The following is a 12,754-nucleotide window of genomic DNA, read 5'->3' as shown; positions in this document are numbered from 1 at the left end:
ACTGGAGAGGGGGGAGAAGCCGATGTCCAGGAGAGGGAAAGTTGTACACTGAATCAGGACAGGGCTGATACCTTCCAAAACTCACGTGCCCTGCCTGCTCTACAAATGTTGCCGAAAGACTAGTACAGTGTACGATCTACGTGCAGGGACAAAGCCGCTCTCTGCCTGTGTTACATTCTGCAGCATTATCTGTAATGGGAAGTGCTGTACCCGGCAAACTGCGCCCTCTTCTCATCCCGCCCTGGGCAGCTGCCCCCCTAGTACCGGCCCTGCATGTAATGAGCCATGTGATTATACTCGGGGAGGGAGGGATGAGGAGGGGGCGGCGCCCGCTCGGATTTGCATGGAGTGAAGGTAGGAGCCGCAATCTTGGGATTATTTTTAGCTGGTGTGAGGCTGGGATCACGTTGCACGGAGCGGGGATTCTCTTCTCTCCATCACCGGGGAACGGCCAGGATTTGTGGGATCTCCGCCCGAGGACACTCCGAACATGGCCAGCCCTGCACTGGATGTGGAGGAGATCGCCCCGGAATCCCCCCCGGAGGGTGCATGTACGGAGGCGCAGAAGTGGATCGAGGTACATGGAGGGAGGGGGCACTGCCACCAGTCTGTATACTGGCACTGCCATCCATACCTACTGCTGTGTCAGGATATACACTGTCTGCCACCATCCATACTGATGACTCTACTCTATCAGTTTTTATACTGACACACACAACTATCCGTAGTGATGATTATTCTGCTATGATGAGTTGATCTTGTTACAATCTCACTGCCATCCATATGATGATTGTGTTGTGTCAGTCTATACACTGCCAGCACCATCCATAGGTCACTGATCTGTCAGTGTATATACTGCCAACACCATCCATAGGTCACTGATCTGTCAGTCTATATACTGCCAACACCATCCATAGGTCACTGATCTGTCAGTCTATATACTGCCAACACCATCCATAGGTCACTGATCTGTCAGTCTATACACTGCCAACACCATCCATAGGTCACTGATCTGTCAGTCTATATACTGCCAACATTATCCATAGGTCACTGATCTGTCAGTCTATATACTGCCAACATTATCCATAGGTCACTGATCTGTCAGTCTATACACTGCCAGCACCATCCATAGGTCACTGATCTGTCAGTCTATATACTGCCAACATTATCCATAGGTCACTGATCTGTCAGTCTATATACTGCCAACATTATCCATAGGTCACTGATCTGTCAGTCTATACACTGCCAGCACCATCCATAGGTCACTGATCTGTCAGTCTATATACTGCCAACATTATCCATAGGTCACTGATCTGTCAGTCTATATACTGCCAACACCATCCATAGGTCACTGATCTGTCAGTCTATATACTGCCAGCACCATCCATAGGTCACTGATCTGTCAGTCTATATACTGCCAGCACCATCCATAGGTCACTGATCTGTCAGTCTATATACTGCCAACATTATCCATAGGTCACTGATCTGTCAGTCTATATACTGCCAACACCATCCATAGGTCACTGATCTGTCAGTCTATATACTGCCAACACCATCCATAGGTCACTGATCTGTCAGTCTATATACTGCCAACATTATCCATAGGTCACTGATCTGTCAGTCTATATACTGCCAGCACCATCCATAGGTCACTGATCTGTCAGTCTATATACTGCCAACACCATGCCTGGTGATCATTTGGTCACTACTATCCCTCTGATATGTTACACTGTCACTACTATCCCTATCCTTCTCATACTATAATGTTACACTGTCACTACTATCCATAGTGATGATTATTCTGCTGTATCAGTTTTATAATGTTACATTGTCACTGCTATCCATAGTAATGATCCCTCAGTTGTGTCACTCTACACTGTCAGTACTATCCATAGTGATAATTATTCTCTTGTGTCAGATTATAGTGTTACCCTGTCATTACTAGTCATAATAATGATACTTCTAATATGGAAGACATTTACATTGTCACTACTACTCATGATAATTGATGATGATTGTTGTGTCAGTTCATAGTGTTACACTGTCACTGCTATCCATAGTGATGATTCCTCTGTTGTCAGTCTGTAGTGTTGCACTGCCAGTATTACCCATGATAGTTCTGTTGTGTTACTGTATAGTCCTGGCCTCCATCCTGCGACCCAAGGCTCTTCGGTGACCCTCAGACCCCATCATTTAGTAGTGGAAGCGATGATTATTATTAGTAGCTATAATGGCAGTGATCTCTAGCAGTCTCTTGTAATATCTCTAACCGTCTTGTGTGCCATGCCACCAGTCCCTGACCGCCTCGTGCGCCATGTCACCAGTCCCTGACCGCCTCGTGCGCCATGTCACCAGTCCCTGACCGCCTCGTGCGCCATGTCACCAGTCCCTGACCGCCTCGTGCGCCATGCCACCAGTCCCTGACCGCCTCGTGCGCCATGCCACCAGTCCCTGACCGCCTCGTGCGCCATGCCACCAGTCCCTGACCGCCTCGTGCGCCATGCCACCAGTCCCTGACCGCCTCGTGCGCCATGCCACCAGTCCCTGACCGCCTCGTGCGCCATGCCACCATTCCCTGACCGCCTCGTGTGCCATGCCACCAGCCCCTGACTGTCTCGTGCACCATTGCATTTCCTGCAGTATGTCACCATTTTTTTGACGTTCACTTCTAGTTCTATATACTGAATATTTTGTGTGACCCTCTGGGGGTCTCAGGGGCCACAGTTGATCTCCCCCCCTTATGTCTAATATGTTGACCACTGGTCTGCTATCCATGCTGATTCTTTTCTAGTGCCAGTTTGTTGCACTGCCAGTTGCATATTGTAGTGTTGTGCCAGTTTGCAGTGTACTATAAATCTTGATGATTTTTGTGTGTGTTTATTGCCCTCCATACACATAGAAGGATCCTGGCTCTGTGTGCGATTCTATGCTGTGGTTGTGTTTTGTCTGCGATGCTGTGACAGCTCCCCTCTGTCTGTGTCGGTTGCAGCGGCTCCCACATGCTGTATGCAGTAGCTCGGTCTTCATATGTCAGTGATGGGCAGGAAGCCTGCGTTATTTTTCCAGCTGACACTGGAGATCAGACTGTTACATTGTTGCAGGATTAAAGCTGCTGAGTGCACATAATGACTTTTCCATACAAGCCCATCCTGTTATGTGATCATTCTAGCTTAATATCTATGTGCTAAGTTGCCCAGCATGCTGCTAATAGATGATGCTCAGTGTGGATGGAGAGGTGACATGCCTGTAGCGTCAGAGCCAGCGATATACCTTTTTCTTCTGGATGCAAATATTGGATTGGTGACAGTTAGTCGGGGAAGTGTTTGGTTTCCCTGGTAAATGATAGTGCAGTCAGTGCATACCTGCTGCGGCTCGCCCCCAAGCTGTCATCTGGACACAGAGCCCTATTCATCCCTATGTTTAGAATGGGAGAAGCAGTGAGAGCGAGGGGTGCACAGGCGCTTCCTGCCTGGAAATAGACGGATTTCTGTCCATTTCCATGCAATCTGCCTCTTTCCACTTGTATGTCGCTCCCTCGTTCCTAACGTGCTAAACGGTCGGGTTAACATGACTCTGGGAAATTGAAGTCCTTTCTAGGCCGAGCAACACAAGCATTATTGTGTGATTGATTGCGACGTCTGTTGTTAACTGGGACTCTGAAAAGCCTGCAGAAGTTTCCATTGCACAGGCAGTGTGAGGCCGCTCCAGCACCAGGCCCTTCGTGGGACTGAATTGTTCCTTTTGTCTGGACGCTGGCTGAATACATCAATGACTTGTATTTTCTGCCAGGAGAATGCTTAGATTCATAGGCCTGAATGTGCCATACAGCGAGGAGCAAGTAGTAAACCATAATGTATGCGCATTTCTTGCGGTACGTATATCCGTATATGAATAGCGCTCGTTCATTTTTGTTTTCTTTTTTTAAATGGTGACATTAACGATATCCGTATTCTTCAGATATAATCCATACACAACCACTACCTAATGGCCCTGTAACTTTTTATTTTTTCATGAAATCCTTTTTCGCTGTGTTTTTCGAACTCCTTGTAGCATGTTCCATAAGCTCCCAAACCTCTCCCTTTCCTCGTCCTTCCTTTGTTTGGAAAGAGCAGAGCATGTTTATTGTGGTCATCAGGGCCGGCCTTTGGGGTGTGCGAGCTGTGCGGGCGCCATGGGCAACAAGGGCACCGTACGGCCATCACAGCTCACAGAATGTGAGTCGCAGTCAGTTACTCACATGATCATCACAGGAGTACGAGTCCCAGCAGCAGGCGCTGCCAGGTCCCCCTGCCCTGGGACTGGATGAAGAGCAACGCATTGGCTGCGGCACCTGAAAAAAAATGGCTGCTGCCGGCCCCGACAGGCACACTGCTCGGGAAAGCCCAAAAACGTTCGGCTATTCTCGGGCAGACGGCGCATTTGCAGTGGCGTCTAAGCGCCGGGCGGCGACATTTTTAAATGCAAAGCCGCACCGTCCACCGAAAGGGAAAACACAATGAGCCCCTGGCCCTGCATGCATCTACTTTTTCAGATTTTTATAGCCAGCCTACACACAGAAGGGGGAGGAGGATATAAGGGACTTAACATAAGAAAAATAAAAATTAAGTAAATTACAATTATTTGTTACAAATATTTTTTTCCTCCTTGTGTATGTTTAGGTGACCAGGGGGAGAGGGGTGAAGATGGGGGGGGGGGGGGGGTCACAGGATTAGTTTGCACAGGGCGCCTGAACACCTAAGGCCGGCCCTGGCGGTCATGTGCACTGCTTTATGCACACATAGGCGTGTGCCGGGTGTGCCCAGGCACACCCTAATCATTCTGTGCAGCACAGATTCACCCTACCGCCCTGGTTCCCCACGCCTTCCCTCTGCAGCACCACCGGCTTTCCTCCTCTCCTGCCGGCTGTTGCTGCGGAGACTTTTTAGGATGAGTGAGGGAAGGGGCCGGTAAATATGTATTCATCAGCCCCTTCCCTTTCTGAATGAACATGGTGAGTGATCGGTAGTGTGTGTTTGAGCTTTGGGGTGTACACCCTAATGCAGTGGGCTGCGCACACCTATGTATGCACACTACACATCCTATAGTGCCTAGTAAAAATGAGCACAGGCGTGTTCAACTCCATGTGCCCGCGCCCGCCAGGAGGCTGACACTCGCTAATCACAGGCAGTGAAACATTTCCGTGGCTGCAGAGATTGGGAAAGGTCTCCCTGCCTGTGATTAGCGCTGCGGAGTGTCAGCTTCCTGGCGGGCATGAGCACGTGGAGTTACAAGCCTGAGCTCATCCTTAGTCCCTAGTCCGAATCCCAACCACGGCACTACCTGCCTGGAATTTGCTTGTTCTCCCTGTGCCTGTGTGGGTTTCCTCCGAGTACTCCGGTTTCCTGCCACACTCCATGCTGGTAGGTTAATTGGCTCCTGTCTAAATTGGCCCTAGTATATGTATGAATGTGAGTTAAGAGACCTTAGATTGTAAGCCTTTCGAGGGCAGGGACTGATGTGAATGTACAATATAATGTATAAATTGATGGCGCTCTATAAGTACCTATAATAAATGCATAGGCAATCTTGGGTGCGATCAAGAGAGGATGGCTACATTCCCATATACAGTGGGATTATGGAGGATGAATGTAGCCACCCTCTACCAGGAAATTGGATCACAGCAACCAAAAAAGAAAGGGAATTTGGAGGCGCAAAGCAAAAGAATACACACTGGAATAAAAAAATCTTTTTTTTATTTTAATTTTTTATTATATATAATATAATTTTTATTTTTAAAACAGAAATTCACTCAAACGACCCATATACACGATTTGAAAATCAGATTTTTTTTTTATAATATATATATATATATATATATATATATATATATATATATATATATATATATATATATATATATATAATGTTAGTCACATATCGAAAATGTAGAGATTACTAAAGTTTTGAAAATTCTCGTACGACAGAATAAAAAATCGTGATATAATGTGTTTTTTGTATTGTATTGTGTATATGGCCCATTATTTACTGTTTGTAGAATCAGTTATGATACATAACTTTGAGACTCCAATCTTTTAAAGTTTCTACGTCCTTCATAAAGGTATTGCAAAGTACAGCAACCTGTAGCAGTCGATAAGCTTTCATTTATTTAATTTTTTTTCACCTTGCACTAAAACAGTGGCAATACCTACCTGTAGGGCGGGTGAACGAGAGTTATGTGGTTTTGCTTTTCAGAGGGTGGTATAGCGACGGCGGGCAGGTGTTCAGAGGGTGATTTTGCTGCCTCCTGAATGCCTGCATTTTTTTTTTTTTTTATTTCCCTTTTGGGCTCGGTTCACAATGGAATTGTCTGCGGATCGCACAGGAATGCGGTTCGGGGGCCAAATCCTTGCCTGAATTTGGCCCTGAAACGGAGATAAAGACGCAAAGAACTCATTTCTGGGGACAACTCGACTAAAAATTTGGGATTTTCTTTTACTTTCACTTTTCAGTGATAATGGTAAACAAGAAAAATGGAGAAGAGGAATCTCCCTAAAGAGACACAGGCACCAATAGAAACTGACAAGTATTCTAATCCTTCTCCATTCTATCCAAAACAAAAAAAAAAGTTCTTGGGATTTTCTTTTACTTTCACTTTTCAGTGGTAATGGTAAACAAGACAAATGGAGAAGAGGAATCTCCCTAAGAGCCGGTTTACAATGGGGCGGCTCGGCAAGACAACTGCAGAGGCGAAAAATTACTTGTGTATTGAAGTCAATGCGAGTCGCCCCCAAAGTCGTACAAGAACCTTTTTTTAAGTCGCAGCGACTTGAGTCACTCCTATTCGAACAGTTCCATTGAACAGAACGGGACGCGACTTGTCAGGTGGCTGAGTCGTCTGACGAGTCGCCCCTGTGTGAACCGGCTCTAAAGCGGTACAGGCAGCAATAGAAACTGACAAGTATTCTAATCCCTCTCCATTCTATCCAAAACAAAACAAAAAGTTCTTGCCTTTAGTTAAACTTTACAATTTTTAGAACATTTCCTTGAAACATCGCAAATATTCCCTTTTTTTATTTCGGTTCCGCTTCTAAGCCCTCATTCACCTTTTTGGAGGTGGGTTTGAAATAGTGCGAGTTCATTTCAAGCTTGCATTTCATTTCCAGTTTGGGGGCGATTTGAAAGACATCTGTGCGGGTTCATGCAGAAACCACTTTTGGTAATTGGTGCGGCGCCACAAAGTTTGGCTGCACACTGATTTGGACGGTGCCATTTGGCGGCAATAGGCTCAGATTTAACATGTCAAATGGGCCCAAAGTGAACAGGAGACATTCACCCTCCCGAGGATGATTCTGCCTCTCCACCCTCCTGCAGGAATAGGGCATTTTAACATTTTTTTTTTTTTTAAAGTCCACCCTGCCTCCCAATGCACATCACTCACCTTGGGTGAATTATGTGCACACTGTCCCTCCCGGGATATTTACATCACATATCTCAGGAGACATAACATGTAATTTAAGAGGCTGAACTCGGAAGAGCAGGCGTGCCACTTGATGACCGAGAGAACATGGTGGCACAGGAAACAGCTGTGGCCGGGCATGGGAGGATCTCAGAAGGTCAACGCTGGATCCACTGGATGGGGGAGTATATGAAATGTGCAGACAAAGGCGGCTCTAGGCTTTGGGCAAAATTTGACACGGGGCCTCACTCATGCCCATGATGGGGAATAATAATTCAAGGACAAGAGCCTCTTCCCCACAACCCTGGTCGGTGGTTGTGGGGGTCTGTGAGCAGGGGGCTTATCTTAATCTGGAAGCCCTCTTTAACAAGGCGGCCCCCAGATCCTGCTCTTTAATAACTAAGGGGCGGCGGCCACCTGGTGATGTCACCTGGTGAACCCGCCCCTCGTGACGACACTGACTGAGGGCATGCTGGGTCATTGACGTCACAAGGGGTGGTGTCACGATATTCACTGGTTGTTAGGGATACTGGCAGCCCCGTTCCTGAGTCAGGGCTCATAACGCTGCCTGAGCACAGCAGCATTAAGGTCCCCTGTCCCTCAAAACTGGGCCGCCTCTGTGTGCAGATACCACCGTTGGGAAAAAAAGGGGAGGTCAGCTGGAGTTCCTCTTTATGGACTCATCATTCCATTTTGTGGCAGCTCCATACTTTTCTGTATATGACTACATAGGAGTATACTGTACAACCTTGGCCAGCGTCTTGTCTGCGGCCCATACAAGGGCTATTTTGGCATACGGTTTGATCATCTATTATACAGTTGCAATATGCTACTACTTTTAACAAGAGCGGTCTTTTCAACAATCGAAACCTTCTTCTCACAAGAACCATATCTGACAAGTGATAGAAATAGTTGACAGTTATGTTTTTCAGACTTCTTAGAAAAGCATTCTCTGCTGATGATTGATTTGTATTTTATAAATGCAAATGATTGATTAGGGTACATGGCAATTACACGCTATAGATATTTCTCCTTCTCCAAGGCTGGATGATGACATTCACTCTAAATGTGTACAAAAACACTTAGAACCTTTGCATAACAACTAGTTATTGTTCAATCACATATGGTCATTCAGGGGAAGGGATTATGTTGAATTTTCATTGAAAAAATAATCCCTAAAGTGTAACTAGCGTTGGTCAGCCTATTGTTTGGCGCTCGTTCAAACCACGTAACAAGATACATAATGGAGGAATCCTCCACACCGCTAAATAAGAAGGAAAGCTGTGCATACTATACATAGACGTCCGTGGTCTGTCTACGCTCTGTGATCCATTATTTGGATATGCTTGTGCACTTAGAATCTACATTTGTTTCATGATCTGTGCAGAGTCACTGTATGTTCTCTACAGTCACTCTCCTTGTATGCCCATTAGCATGGCTAGAAGTCATCCTCTTTGAATAGCTGTCGGAGGAGTCACAGCGCAGCTTTCATTTGGCTATATTTGTGATCCGTATGACCGTGGTCTGTGCCTGGAAATAGCCAAGCACATGGCCTGGTCAGTGTGGTGTCGGGGAGAAGGTTGCAGTAGTATTTTGGTTAACCTCAGGCAGGAATCTAGTGCAGGAGGCCAGGAATAGTTGGCTTCATTGTATACTTTTGGGTATAGACTTCATAATATGCACAATAGAAAGCATAATAATGTTTTAATGACAACATTATTAATGGCACCTCAATGCACCTCCTAATGGGAGTGCAAAATCGTGTCAAAACGCATGATACCAATGTACAGCATGATTTTTAAAAATGGTCATGCACTGCTTTTGTGTGTGTGTGTGTGTGTGTATATATATATATATATATATATATATAAAAAAAAAAAATTTCCACATGCAGAGTAGCCCATTGCAATGAATAAGCTGCCCTAATGTGATACACCAAAAAACCTGCATGCATCAACGCATCTGCGTAGATGTTAACGGAACCTTACAGGCTGGGTTAAAGTAGAACTAAACCTGAAGTGTCAAAAACTGCTAGCAGATGGATATGTATAATGGGGCCCCTTTCACGCAAAGGGTATGAGCCGGTCAGCCTGTCAGTTTTTCAGGTGGACCTGATTGGATGGTCAATTCACCACCCCCTATGAACTAGCGGGTGTAAACGGACTTGTGTCTGTTTACACCCACCTACCTCCGATCCGGTCTGCTTAATAAAAAAAAAAAAATAGTACTAGGATTCACCCCCAACCCCCCCCCCCCCGTCTAGGCAGATCGGATTGGAGGGTTATCGGGTTTAAATGGACAGCAGAGTCTGTTTACACCTGTTGGTCCATAGAACAGAGCGGGCTCGGTCTGTATCTATTCTGCATAAACTGAGTGGGCAGGCCTGTCATCTGCCTGCCCTGCTCAGATCAGAGGACGGATCTCCTGCTGATCTAATCAGAGTCCGCCCCGTATGAAAGGGCCCTAAAAAGACTCTTCTGCTATAAAATCTTGCCACCCTTAACTGCTAACAGTTTTTTACAAGTTGTACACTGACATGATACAATTCCGACATATAATGATGCACAGGGACAGGATGTATACATGGGCAGAATAAGCATTATCTGGTCAGTACACATCCGTTGCACAAAAGTCGAAAGTACAAACACGCATGCTCGGAATAAATGCTCACCAAGCACGAAATTTGCAGAAGGGGCCCAAAGGGTGGCGCTCAAGAGCTGAAACTCCTCGTAGAACGTCACTACGTTCGTGTTTGTGGCACGACAATTGTGTACCGTTGGTATGCAAGACAAGATCCTGGCACACGTCCTTTTGACAAAAGTCGGACACTCGTTTGGCCAACAATCGTACTGCGTGTACGAGGCTTTATTCTCCAAGCTTAATTCAACAAGCTAAAGTTAGAAGCTGATTGGTTACTATGGACAGCTGCACTACATTATGTGTGCGCTCGTTTTAGTAAACCTCCCCATATGTATCCTAGCGTGGAATCTTCTCTACATTCTCGCAGCGTCATATATTCCTGTTGGTGCTTGAGTTGCATGACGAGGGAAAATCCATTATATTCAAATGATGCATGTTCTCATTAATGTGACTCAATAAGGTACGACTAAACTAAGTTTAGAGTGCGATTTGGACATAAAATATGCAAAGTTGCGCTACATAATCGCTCTGAAAATTGTGTCACAATCGCATTGCAGCAGTGTGAATCAAGCCTTAGTTTTGTTTTTCTCGAACTACGAATAATATTTGATTAGACATAATCGGCGCTACTTTACAATTTTGTATGTTGGCAGCAGCGAGGAAAATGTAGTTTTTGTTTGTCAGGCGTTCATTTATAAACAGAGCGATGACCTCTTTCCCCGGAGATTTTATGAGGATGGAATTTGAAAGTATCATATCTCCGTTTTGTGTGGGGCAGAATGGGCTCATTGTTCTCCCCTTCTAGCTGCTACTAACCATATCAAACTTCATCTTCCACAAGCCACGCTGTGTAAAAACAGGATCGGGACTGGAGGTTTTGCTAAGTTATGTAAAGGATTCTCCTGTGTGTTGACATAAGGACAGGAACTGGGATAGAGTGCGACATTCTGAGCGCTCAGACCTCCGGCGCTCTGCATCGCGCCTTTCTCTATTGTAACGCTCTACATTATTAACAGGCTGGATCGCCTTACAAAAGTCAGGTATAGGTTTCATGAGGAGCACATCGGCTATGCAGGTGCTTTATATCTTACCCCCTGAGTAAATGTTTCTGTTTGTTTTAATATTTATTGATGACTATGAGGAAAAAAAATGGACTCCAAACTGTTAGACCAATTAAAAGTGAACCTGTTGGTTACACACTTCTCTTTGTTTTTTTTTTATAGAGACGTAGTGTATATAACGCAATGTGTTTTTTGTGCTGGTACGGTTGTATAGGACGTCTGTACATTCTGAACTTTTTTTTTTTTCTGTATGTATGTATGTATGTAACCATTCATTACTTAGCCGCCTAATAGCACAGAGCTCATCATCCACTGCCTGGAAGAATTTGAGTTTTTCAACAGACAGAAGTCCCTTCATTCAGCCACTGCGATGTTTGCTGATAGGAGTACCATAGTCTTTAGAGCAGGGATCCTCAAACTATGGCCCTTCAGCTGTTGTAGAACTACACATCCCATGAGGCATTGTAACACGCTGACATTCACAGACGTGACTAGGCATGATGGGAATTGTAGTTCCTGAACAACTGGAGGGCCGTAGTTTGAAGACCCATGCTTTAGAGGGTTGCTCGGAGGTATTGGATTTCACCAACCGAGGAAAGGTGGAGGACAGAATGAGGAAAGGAGAGAAGGTATAGAGCTAGACAGGGAGAGAGAGGACGAAACTTGCAGGTTAGATGGTTTTCCAGGATGGTCCAGAATACCCAAGCTGGCAGGGTGCAGAGTGGGGAGAGCATAAGACCACAATGGGTTCCACACTTTGAGGAATTTAGCATGAGATTCATGAAGTATACTGGTCATTTTTTCATGAAGCAGTGGTAGGGTAGTCGCAATGCTTTTTACCTCTGAAAACCCAAGCCCTGGCAATGGCACGCCTTCCTCCTACGAAAAAGTAGGTGGCCAGCTTCTGCTGAGAAGAGGCTTGGAAGAGGGCAGTGGAGAAGGTGCATGGAAAAAGTGTTGAGAGAAGGCCGTAGACCCTGGACCAAAAGCCCAGCAAACGGGGGCCCAGCAAAGATGGTTGTCATCTCTGCATTGGCCACAGCCCCTGAAGCATCTATCACATCTATTTATCACATATATGACAGGTTCGAATGAGCTATGCGGGCCGGGACCCAATATCAGCGGAGGAGAATCTTATAGGCCGCCTCCATGGTGACCGCATTGAATGAACATTTTTGGCTACGTGTCACCAGGCTTTACTTCACTCATGTAGTCTAGATTTTTGGAGACTGCCGTGTCTCTCTTCCATTTAGAGATGTACAGGTGAGGGTAAGAGCATGGGTGGAGTCCACCAGCAGATCCACCTGTTCAGCTGGGATTTGTCCGCTAATTCCCGTTGAGCAGACGGATGACATGTCTGTATATGCTCATCTTATGCAGAGCGGACACAGCCCACTTTCCTCTATGGGCGGTCAGATGTAAACAGACCGCCTGTCCATTTACATCTGGCTGTCATTCAATCCACCTGTTTTTGGTGGATAGGATCGGATATATCGGACACATGTCCTTACATCTGAAGCTGCAAAGAGGGTAATAGATTGGTATGATCGGGTCCACCTATAGAAACCTGATCGGTTCGCCTGTGTGAAAGGGGCCTTTGGCACCCACAGCTTTCTTT

The 12,754-nt window shown here is 45.8% G+C and overlaps 1 protein-coding gene across 6 annotated transcripts in view; it reads left to right on the top strand.

The window, feature by feature from the left end:
• Positions 1-339: 339 nt before the first annotated feature.
• The window catches only part of LIMCH1 (LIM and calponin homology domains 1), a 388,951-nt gene continuing 376,536 nt past the window's right edge, over positions 340-12,754 (top strand). For 5 of the 6 annotated variants that reach the window (XM_040335040.1, XM_040335041.1, XM_040335039.1 and 2 more), the window contains exon 1: positions 341-577. The gene's annotated coding sequence lies outside the window, so the exon portion shown is untranslated. Of the gene's footprint in view, positions 578-12,754 lie in introns of all 6 variants that reach the window. The other variant, XM_040335035.1, reaches the window with a different exon arrangement.

This window comes from Rana temporaria, chromosome 1, assembly GCF_905171775.1.
Source record: "Rana temporaria chromosome 1, aRanTem1.1, whole genome shotgun sequence".
NCBI lineage: Eukaryota > Metazoa > Chordata > Amphibia > Anura > Ranidae > Rana > Rana temporaria.
The sequence above is the reverse complement of the archived record's forward strand: the minus strand, read 5'-3'. Positions and strand labels throughout refer to the sequence as shown.